The 11,988-nt window shown below is 32.8% G+C and overlaps 1 long non-coding RNA gene across 1 annotated transcript in view; it reads left to right on the top strand.

The window, feature by feature from the left end:
* The window catches only part of LOC139812403 (uncharacterized), a 339,231-nt gene that overhangs the window by 34,071 nt on the left and 293,172 nt on the right, over positions 1–11,988 (top strand). The window lies entirely within an intron of this gene.

Genomic DNA, 11,988 nt, shown 5'->3' with positions numbered 1-11,988 from the left:
GCGCCTGCGTCCATTTCTCCATTCTAGTCCCCTTCTATATCTTCCTCCCTTCATTCTGTTTCTTTCTGTCTCTCTCTCCACCCTCGTATTTACTGTCCTTTCTCGTCTGTCAAAGCAGTTCTTTGCGTCTTCGCGATGAAAGCGCGAATATAGTTCGGATCTCTTTATTCTTGGACGCGGCAATCCGTAAGGCACACAAGTGAAGATTTAATCTTAATTGAAATCTTTTCTTGGAAATAAACCTATACGAAAAAAGTGTAAATTAAATTATTTGTTATCGTGATTTAAGCCTCACTTACATAATTCCATACATTCTTATATCTTTCTTATTTTAAAATTGTGTAATATGTTGCGTAAATTGTTGTTTATCGAACAATGCTGTGGAGAAGCTATACAAATAAGCTTATTTTTATTTTATCCTTATGTAATCTTCTTTCTTACTGTCTTTATTTTTAATGGTATCTTTTCTTTGTAAAAGGAGAAAGAATATTTAGAAAACATTAGAAGCATCGTCACACTGGGAGATTTAATTTTATCAAATCACAACGCAGAGCGTTGTGATATTTGTATACAATCGAATCGTGGCGCTATACAATTCTGCGAAAAAAGGAAACAGTCTAAATCTCGTGCGGGTGGTAGAGGGAGAAATCTGAGTTAACAATAGGAACCATTAAAATGTCGGCATACATTACTGGGCGGAAGAAAAATCCTGGTTCCTGGTCGCCTCGCATCAGAGTAGAACGCTTCATTTTTATTTTTCCTAGTTGCTATACTTTTCCTGGTTCTCTTTTATCGGTTCTTTCGCTTGTGATTCTCGTTAAAGCGCATCCCTCGCTAAAGTGCCTTGCTCTTTACTCGGGTTTGTCTCCTGTCATCGGCGCGCTTCGGTATCAGCCATCGGTATCAGCTTCCGGTTGCAACGATATGGGAGTGATCCCCGACTCGGCTTTGACGTAGCAATGTAATCTCCGCATCAGTGAGAATTGCTTTTTCTCGCAACTGCATTCGTCGTTTGTCTCGTGTTAATAGAACGGCCCTTTCGCGAATGGAATCCACGTACGCGCTTCGGTATCTTTGAATAGCGAACGTAATTAGCACCTACAAATGTGGATTAGCGTTAGTAAATCGGAGCAATCGGTTCAGTGGAAGTGATCAATTGATTGGTATGTTCAGTTAATTAATCGAGTAATTTGCCTGAAAATTGGGGCGCTCTAAACGCATGGTGATGATGTACGAAAATACTGCGGTCGTAGATAGGGGAATGTTTCATGAATACACTCAGTTCCGTATTGTCATCACAGATTTGATGCTAAATGTTCTCTGATATGTATCTCACATTAATACGCAAACGCAATTCTCATATTACATATAGCTACATAAAATATGAGATTAAATGTCCGAATTTAACATTAAACATTTTAAATGGAGGATAATCGCGAAAAAGCGTAGATATCTGGCTAGTTGCAATTCTTTTAATTAAATATTCTCTTCTCTTAAATATTTTTAGAATAATGGGGTTAAAAACGAATGTTTATTTATTACTATTTATGTAAAAATACAAATAATTGTTTTTTTCAATTTCTTCGGAGATTTTTGAAGAAAGAAAAACTAAATAATATTTTATAATCTCGCATTATAAAAATTTCTATATTTCCTTGCGTTATAGTAACATTGTACTGCGGTCGTGTTTAATGGAGCTCAGTGATGAATCTCCCTTCTTATTATTCTGTATTCTCCGTTGCAAAGTGCAGGCATTGCGCAATATCTCCTAATACACGTGACAGCGAGAATCATTTTGCATGTGTGAAACAATTTGTAACACCATCTCGGCGTTAATTTCTGGTATTAATACATGCCGTGCTGAGCTTTTCGTCTCTCAGAAACCTCTAAAGATATTCGTATGTCGCCTCTCCGAGCTTGTGAGGCTTACAATGAGCGCAGATAACAACGCGTAGCAATTCGTGTTCGATTGAAAACGTGCGCTTCGTATTTCCGTTCGAAACTCGTCGTTCAAAGTCGATCCGTGCAGAAACTGGTATAATTTCAATGAATTCAATTTTCCCCGTTATACATAGACACGATGGAATAGTACCTTAGATCGCGTTTCCATAGTAATCCGTAAAGGGCGATAGGGGCTAAAGTGGATAGGGGGTTATAGTGACCAGCGCAAAGTTGCTCGTTTTAGTAAGAGGGGCTCGTTTAAGTGTAACGTTACGAAACAAGGCGGAGAAAAGTAATCAATAATTTTGCTAGTTATATATACCTAAAGTTTTTATTACGCAAAACCTATTCTTACTCTTTTTATTGAATTTATTATAATTTTAATATATTTCATTATTATTTAATTAATATTAAGAATTGTGCAAATTTAAACGTTAGAATTTTACATTGTTTTTTAGATTTAATTCTTAATTTACTTTACAAACATTTTATGGCAAAATAATTCTTTTAACACATAGAAAGGATATTGAATTCTTATAGAGATTACTATTTTATCCTCTCAGTATCTGGATATGAACTCATTGATTTTTAAGAGTTTGAATAAATTATTCCTTTTTTTGGCTACTTTTTCGCCTTTTTTGACCTTATTACTACATTTCTGTTTCTTCTTGAAGTTTTTTACGGCCTCATGCATATTATATACTTAACACTGGAAAGCCATTACACTGAGTTGAGCGCGGAGAACGTGTTTTACATTAGGGCGAGCAAGAGCATGCCTTTTCTTAATGGTATCGCATTAGAAGCTTCCGTACAGATTTGTATGATTCTATATTTTATTTTCAATCGCGGATTATTCGGTTTGAAAAAACGTTTTGAAGCTAAAGCTTTCGGACGTTATATCATTGCACGTCTCATATAATGTTGCGTTGTTTGATTCACGAAAGCATTTAGAATCACATGTGAGACAGTCAGCCTTAAATCTGAAATATAACTTTGTCTGCACATGAGACATTTAATGGAGTATCCACTGCGCAATAATAATTATTTAAATGGGTTTAAATGCCCAAGGGAAATCGTTATTTTACGGTGCGTGAATTCTGTTTGTATCAATATTAGAGTTACGCATCGGCTCCTGCGTGCATTATTATTATATATCTAGAATAAATCATTAACTTCTCATGTTGTACTCTATTGAACGCAATGCCAATTATTAATACGTATTTTAACAAAACAACATGAATTGATAAGCATAATATACTTCTGAAATCTGAAATCTGTAGAATATAACTGGAGGAAATTCGACACACGTAACTTTATTAGATTAGAGTTGGAAAACATTGGAGATGCAATAATACACTTTGTGAAATATATCTGAGAAAAAGGTGAGAGCGAAAGGCTGAAAGTACAATTTTCTGATAGGAGTTATTATATTTTTTAAGTCTAATTGTAAGATGATACAATTGAATAATATTGTATAATGCATAAACAAATTACTACATACGGCGTAATAATATTAATGAATTATTGTATTATAAAAGAGTATCGTATTATAAGAGATGGTACTCTCCTAAAAAGTAACTCTGTTATAAACAAAATTTAAAATTACATCCAATTTTTGAGTTAGGAAAGTAAAAGCTTCTATTATTGTATTTCTCTCTTCCTCTCTCTTTCTCGCTCTCTTTCTTTTCGTTCTTATATTTTTCCTAGAAGTATTTCATAAAGTACATTATTATATTTTCAATATTTTATTGTAACTTTGTATCCTATATGTAATCTGCGGGAGATATCTTGCTCTGAAATATATGATTTCGTACAAAACATATTTTCCATTCAAAATAGAGTACTTACATAAACTATCCTTGATGGAAAGATCAGACAAAGTTCATGCATAAATGTTTAATCATCTCGACGAATGTATATTCGATGACTTTCTGTTGATCGATATGACATCTGAAATTTGCTGACAGGATTTCGACAATATCTCAATCGTGATAAAAGAATAGTCGCAGCGTGTTAACAGTTATTTGTCACGAGAATACAACTTTGACGTGGAATGGAAATCGTTGCTTGTACACGAATTGTTTCCGATACATTTCGATCAGACCTTTCTTATTTTTCTAACGTGACACGAATGATATACACCTTTAACTTTTTGGTCGTCCTCGAGGAAAAATACGGGGATTCAAAACTTATCTTCTGTTATATTAAATTTTCTGTCGTAAGTGATATATTTGGGCCGTCCTAAACTAAGGACGGTATTAATTCTATACGTGAAAAAATAACACGCGAAGGTATGAAGAAACATTTTTCTATATAATGTAAGTAAATGTTTAATTATACAATTGTGTCACTAAGAAAAATTATCAACAATATCAACATGTTATTGTAATTTTTATTGAGGTGTCTATCATATTCAATAAACCTTGTGCGTATTAAATAAATTGTAATAATATAATAATTATGAACAAATATATATACACAAGAAAATAGAAACTCAAAAAAGAAAAAGAAAATTGAAACTTTATAACGTGCAATCACAATAATTGTAAATTAAAATAAGTTATAATTAAACATTTACTTATATTAATTATCGCCAGCTTCTTGTCGATTAGCTACATATCTTTTCCAAAGAAAGAAATGTCGGTTTTTTTATTTTTTGCAGGCACATATGTGGGATAGTACACTTTTTTTATTTTTTAAGATGATCCTTGGGGATTATCTGTGATCTGGACAATATTTCGGTGGAACTCGAGAAAGACAAGGTATGAATCATTCTTGGGATGGTTTATACATTATTACGTCTCTAACTTTTACGAGCAGTGTTTTAGTATCTGCAAACTTCCTTGTCACCATTTCACAGATGATCAATGTCAGTTTGTTTTCCTTTTCCTGTTATTTTCTTATTTCTCGATCGATTGACGACAGTAATATCGAGGAGACTACCTTTTGCCAATTGTTTTCCACGGAGCACGATAAAGTGAATAACAGAACTCAATGTGTTCCAATAAACAGTGCTAGTGAAATTATAGCCGTTTCGTAATTCTGTCTTGTTTAACAGGGGCTGTTGTATAATGTCGTATTATTTTAACACTTTCTTTTTATTTATTTGCCGGTAATACGATATTTATGCTGTAAACGTGTTATTATATTGCAGTAGAGAACGATTACGAGTATAATTTGCGATCGTGTTACTTTTATTTAACGCAAACAACAGTACTCTATTTCGCAAAAAAACAACGGTCCTCGTCGAGTCGATGTCCCGAGATAGAGATAGGATTATTTCATTATATCAAATAATTACATTATCACTCCGTAGGTCATCGATTCAGAATTACAAAACATGTAAATAGCAGTTGCTGGAGTTTTCAGATTCGTTTAGATGAATCTTCGCGCTGTTTTCTATTTAAACCAACTCACAGTATTGAGCTGCGAATTAAAGCAATACCGAAATGAAGAATCTTGGATAATTTACGCTTGGCTACGAAAGTAGCTCGTAATAAACACATTGGAGAATATTTTTTATTAAAATTCACACATTGTATAAAATGTAGAGGGTTGAAATCGGTTTTATATATATAATAAAAACAAAATAAAAAAAGTACAATGCTTGCACGCAGTCCGGCAATACCGACATTTATTGTCCGATTGTTAAAAAACCATCAATATAAAATATTACTTTGAATCGAATATACTTTTTATTTATGACCGCGTATTTACGCGGTTGGTTTCATACTTTTCCGAAATATTACGCTTTGCGACTGGAAATATCTATATCTGTATTATATATGTATCAGTCACAAGAGAAAAAATGTATGTAAATATTAGTTTTTTTATAATAATGTATAATAGCTAGAATTACTTTTTTATTACATCCATTTTTAAAGCGTTTTTTTTCTCTTTACGCAAGATGAGGGATACTTCTCTGAACATTATTTAACTCTGTTTGTCTTCTCTTTTATTCATCTATGTTGAACAGAAAATAACATTTGGTTATTTAAAATTCATACCCTATATAATGTATACTGTTACGTGCAACAACAGCTAGTAATATTTGTTGTTTGTTCATACCGCGGTAAGTACATTTTCAGCATCGAAGCACATTGCCACAGTATTCGCGAAAAGACTGGAAATGCCTTTGATGTACGTTGTTAATGAAAATGTCTCGGCAAAACGGAAGTACGGTTGTCCACAAGTTAATAACTCCGGAAATTCAAGATAGCGCTGTCGCTTCTACGGCGGTACTTCATTGCGGTTTAATTGAATATTGCGCAAGTTGTCAAAAACAATTTTTCTGGGAGCAATCTTGAAAGTGTAGTTTAAAGTTAAACGATATTTTCTTGTTTTTTTTTCGCGGTGCGATCACGGTGAACGCGCTTCTCTCAATTGATGGTTAGATGAAGCATCTTAACATCTGAGATTCAAGCTGATAAATGAAGGTTGGAGTTAATCGAAAGTTTGATTATCTCTTGGTCAAAAGCCTAAAGCTTTTAAGTTATTCTGTTATTTTGAAATTCTAAAATGCAGATATAGCTTCCAAAATAATGCAATAATACTTCATTAACGCACTAGATAGTATAATAAAATATTGAAAATAATGTATAAGTGATAAGATAGTCAGTGTTCTTGTGAGTTAAATTTTAAACAGTCTCGTTGTTATTCATATTTTATTTTCCAATTATTTGCATTTTATGTGAAACTTTAATTTAGTGCTTGATAGAACATTTCAAATATTAAACAATTTTACGATAAAATATGACATTTGAAAAATTGTATTCGAAATAATTACGAAATTTCGTTATGCAAAGCATGTAAGCATGAATTTGGGAAAAATTTGAATACTGCGTATAATTACGCATGAAAGTAATAGCTATCTCGTTTACGTCAATTAATGAATGTGACAGACATAAGCTAAATGGATTCGGTTCCAAGCCCAAGCGCGCGATCAGAATACCATTGGGGATTTATCTCGATCCGGAAGGATTAATAGTTACTCTCACCGTTCTCCCGTTGTCAGCAGGCCCTCATTCCAAACGCAAGACGTACGGTCCTTGTCCAAATTACATTGCATACAGCCAAATCCTCATATGTAACAATGCTGCTGCGTGATGTTTGTATTGCGTATCACCGTTAGTAGCATCGCGTGCATAACAAGATACAATATTCGCGCACATATTCCGTGCCGTATCGTTTCGAATCTACATGCACATTCTGCAGTACTTAAATTATGTTACATTCATCTCGCGCGGCTATGAACCGCGACAAGCAACATATATACTCGGGTTTATAAATAAAATCCTTGCTTTGTACTTTGTAGCCGACATTCTGGATTAAGTTTTGAGGTATAATAACGCGATATGACAGCTTGAAGTTAGGTCAGTTCTTGCACAAAAACAAATAACATAATTTTAAATGTAATTAAAATACATGGAAATTTTTAACAATACAACAAATAGTTTAATGAACAATTAGACATAATTGTTTCATATTTTACTAATTCTTCTTAATTTTGCTAAAGTTAATTATAAAATTAAAAATTAGTAGACAACTGATGTATAAAGTTATACATTAGTAAAATGGTACATTAGTAAAATACACACACACATTAATACCATTTATTATTATTAATATTAATTGACATATATTAGACTCATAAAGCTTTCGCTAAAGATGAACATATTTTAATATTTATGCTTATGAGATATTTAAGAACATGGAGAAGTTAGTCTCGATCTATTCTTCCTTCGTAATAAAAAGTTATTTTTATCGGGAACAGGGTGAGGCTTCGCCAAGGCACTAGTCGACAAATTAGGGTGCAGTTGACGAACGATGTAGTATACGTATGCCTTTAAAGAGCATATTTTGAAGTAGGTACTTCTGTACGTTGAAAGAGCAGATGTTTATATATTGACATTCTATTTTCAACGCTCACATCTTTAAAAAAGGTATAAAATACGTATTTTTTTAAATACATGTTTTTAAAAATCTGTTTAAAAGAGAAAATCTGTCATATTTATATTAAAGTAAAAATTTACATTCATATACGCGTAAAAACGAACTAATTTTCAAGATTAAAAAAAAGATAAGTGTTGCTGTTGCGTATCAATTATAACGTCTAGCTCTATAATAAATGTAATAAAATATTATGTTTACTAGCTATGGTAACTGTAACAATGTATTTTTCTCTAAGAAAGGAAGAGTTAAACTTCTTTCTAACTATGATGACTCTATAATACATACGTATACCTCTAACAATAGATTGCAGGAGAAAGAGTTTTTATTTAAATCTTCTGTTTTGTTTTAAAAATGTATGTGTTAATTCCACAAGAGAGAGAGAGAGAGAGAGAGAGAGAGAGAGAGAGAGAGAGAGAGAGAGAGAGAGAGAGAGAGAGAGAGAGAGAGAGAGAGAGATAGAGAGAGAGAGAGAGAGAGAGAGAGAGAGAGAGAGAGAGAGAGAGAGAGAGAGAGAGAGAGAATTCTTTCTCTCCGAGAGGAGAGAGAGAGAGAGAGAGAGATATTTTTATTTGTGAAATACTGCGATAGAACAAGAATGATTTGCATTGTTCTGCGAAAAAGAAAGGGCGCTCTTGTTACGTTAACTTAATAACGAGCAGGGTTACCCTGAGCCCTTCGCCAGTTATTAAAAATAGTTGCGTAGGATCGATCAAAAAGTACGTCAAATAGATGTCGACGATCGCAAATTGGACGTTTCAGTACGAAGAATTGTATATAGCTCGTTAAAATCATTCGCCGTCATGCAAAGTTTGACAGGCAACCACCGGTTGTGACAGATATGAATGAATCGCGAATGTAGGTACGAAAAGTCATTGCCCTCGCCAGACAGTCGTTATCGAACCTTCGTCCGTCCCTTGGGTTATTTGTTTAAATTTTATTGCTTTTCGAGTATCACAATTTGATACGTCAAATATATCGTTCTCGATGACTTTAGATATTACTTTTTTGCTATTTGCACAGACGTGTATTAATTTACGCGATCTATAATTTATATTAATTTATAATTTATCTGAAAGTATTTATAAAAATTATAAAAATTATAAATTTATGACAAACACGGTGAATAATATGCATGTGTTGAACTGATGTTTTATTTATGTGAATAATTTTATTCGATTATTTGTAGTTAAATATGGTGGATAGGTATTGATAACTATAATTAATATATATGGCGGGCGCTTTTGACTTCGATAAATAAATGGTGTTATAATTTATGTTAACAGTTTGGAAAACGATATTGATTTTATATTTCGTTATTTGCTTTTATATTAAAAAGGATAAAGCTGGTATTTAATAAAATTCCAGGTATTTTATGATATTTTATAAGATACTTTAGAGTGCAATAATACTTAATACAATTGGAATAGTTAAAAATTAAATGTATCGTGCCACGGAATGTAAAAATTTTATACTTTTCTTACTCTATAAGTATCTTCATCACGCGACGAAGATAAAATCCCTTTTAACTACATGCAGCATATGAAACTCATGTACATTCTTTCAAAACTTGGCGGAGGTGTTGGAGAGAGAATAATTTACTTGACATTCACTGCCGCTTATTAATGTGGAACTTTATTGCTGTTGCGCGCCGCTTATAAAAGGAGAATATGTCTTGTGCGCTTGGTATGTCGTGCTTCTTTCACGACAAGGTCGTCTCTTGCTTCCTACGCAGTCGAAAGTAATGCTGTGTATAACATGTCTTGCATAGTTGGGGTAGTGTTGACTCATATGCATGAAAATGAAGAAAAATCGTGGTATCTTCATTTTCGGGTAATGTCAACGTGTAGCAGAAAAACACGTTTTATACATACATGTGATTATAATAATAATTATCATATTATCTTAATTATTACAGTTATTATTTTACGAATAAAGTTAGTTTGATTGTAAGTTCGAATTATATCTAAAACTGTAAACTTTTTTTTTTAGATTTTAGTTTATATCTGTTTTTACATTCTTCTACATACACATTTTTTTTTATTGATCTAGTACGGATATGTTACATTCATATTCGCGCCGACACAGGATTGAGAACTTCATTGTACCTTTTGTAAGTTACGAGGTTTTATTTGCGAAGTAATCCGTGCTTGCGCAAGAGCTTAGAATACGCGACACAATGCAGCCGTTCGTGTCAGACCGGCGCGGCGTCTTTCCGGAATTCTTCATAAACGTCATTTTATCTGTTGCACTAGCGTATCTTCAATTGCCATGTAATGAGTTTCAGTACCGTTGTGACCTGCGTGTCTTTTGATGGCGCTTTGAAATTAACGTTTTATAAAACGACGCGTTTCGCTCGCGTTGAAAAATTCCCTCGACACACACGTTCAACTTTATTTCCGTCTATATTTAATCACTGATTGTATCGGCTGGATAGCATGTTATGCAATGTACATGTAAAACAACATTATCTCTAACGCTGAAGATTGCAAAGGTGTAACGGATATACGAAACTTATATAAATGCTAAAGTTTAAATGTCGTTCTGATCCGGTGATGATGAAAAAGATTACATATTTGCGAAAATGGCGAATCTGCATTCTACATGGCTGTCTTGCGAAAATATGTTAACCGCTGTGAAAAAGGGAAATCGATTTGACAGAATCCGACTAAATATACGAGCGAGTGGTCGCGACACTTCGAGAATTAATGCATGCGCTTATACCAGGTGGATTGTGACAAATGATCGTAATTCACTGATTAAGTGGTTCTTGTCTTTGCATTATGTAGATTGGCAATATTTCTTTAAGAAGCAAAAAGAATAAATTGTGATTTTATCCGCTGATTTATAACCGCAGTTTAAAAAAACACGCTTTGAAATTTTTTGTCGAAAAATCTTTCAATATTAACTTTCGATATTGTACCTGTTAGATTAGAACGAAAAGAGTCTCAATGAGTCTTAATGAGAGAGAAACTGCAATATATATCAACTTTTTCAGTATAAAAGAAATTTTAATTAACGCTCTTTTTCTTTTCATATGGGGTAAGCTTGTCGACTTTCTTTGAAAAGATAGGGATGAAAGAAAGAATATACATAGTGCTATGTCAGGATTAAGTCCTACAATATTTATCAAGTAAGTCTTACAGTACTTTATCATCGTCTCTCTCTCTCTCTCTCTCTAAGAAAAATTGCTTATTAAGCGTGAAATTTCATATACCGTGGCCAGAATAACGAAAGGAAGAGAGTTTGTCTTTTTGCTGCTAGCCGAGTTTGTGTCTACCGGTAATTAAAATAATGGTACAACTTTTATCTTAAGGGAATAGACATGCTAATGAATTCTAATCTTGCAATATATTATGATTTTTTTATCACAAAGTTAGTTTGCTTGGAATTTTGTGAACTTTCAGTCTCTCTTTCGCTTTCTTGAAATAAAAATTTTAGGTAACTGAGAAAAGTTTTATCTATGTTTTAGTGAGTAAAAAATTTTCTTTTTTATTAATAATAAAACGGGTTATTGATAAAGTTGCGATTATTATTTTACAATTCTATATTGAAAGAAAGATATAAATAGGTATAAAAATACAGTTGTTTGTTGTTAAGATCGCGTGCTTTCGGGTTTTTTTTTAATCAACTCCGGCTCATTATTGGTTTAGTATCGTAAGTCAACAAAAGCAAATGAAGTTTTTCCTTGGACGTAATACCCTTTTCAGGTTTTTCGTGATCACAATGTGAGAATTTAATTTACATTCACTTTGTCGAATGGTCGTTCGAAAACGGACTTAAGGGGGATTTTCATTGCTATTATAGTATATATTTGGAAATGAATATAGAGATGGGATTAAAGAAAATATATTATTTATAAATTTAAATGGCAAACTGTCGTGAGGTCAAGAAAAATAAGAACATAATATAGGAGTTCTATATTCATGCAATCTTTATCCGCGTATTTCGTATATTCGTAACTCGTATTTGCATCAATTTTTCATAACTGCAGACCAAAAGTTTATTCGCGAAAAAGTTCATAAGAGAACCGTGAAGTATTGCATAATGTATAGTACGAAGAAGGAAAGCAGGTAAAGATTGTAAAATTTTTCAAGG

Source organism: Temnothorax longispinosus, chromosome 4, assembly GCF_030848805.1.
Source record: "Temnothorax longispinosus isolate EJ_2023e chromosome 4, Tlon_JGU_v1, whole genome shotgun sequence".
Classification (NCBI taxonomy): domain Eukaryota; kingdom Metazoa; phylum Arthropoda; class Insecta; order Hymenoptera; family Formicidae; genus Temnothorax; species Temnothorax longispinosus.
This window is presented reverse-complemented; position numbering and strand designations above follow the sequence as displayed.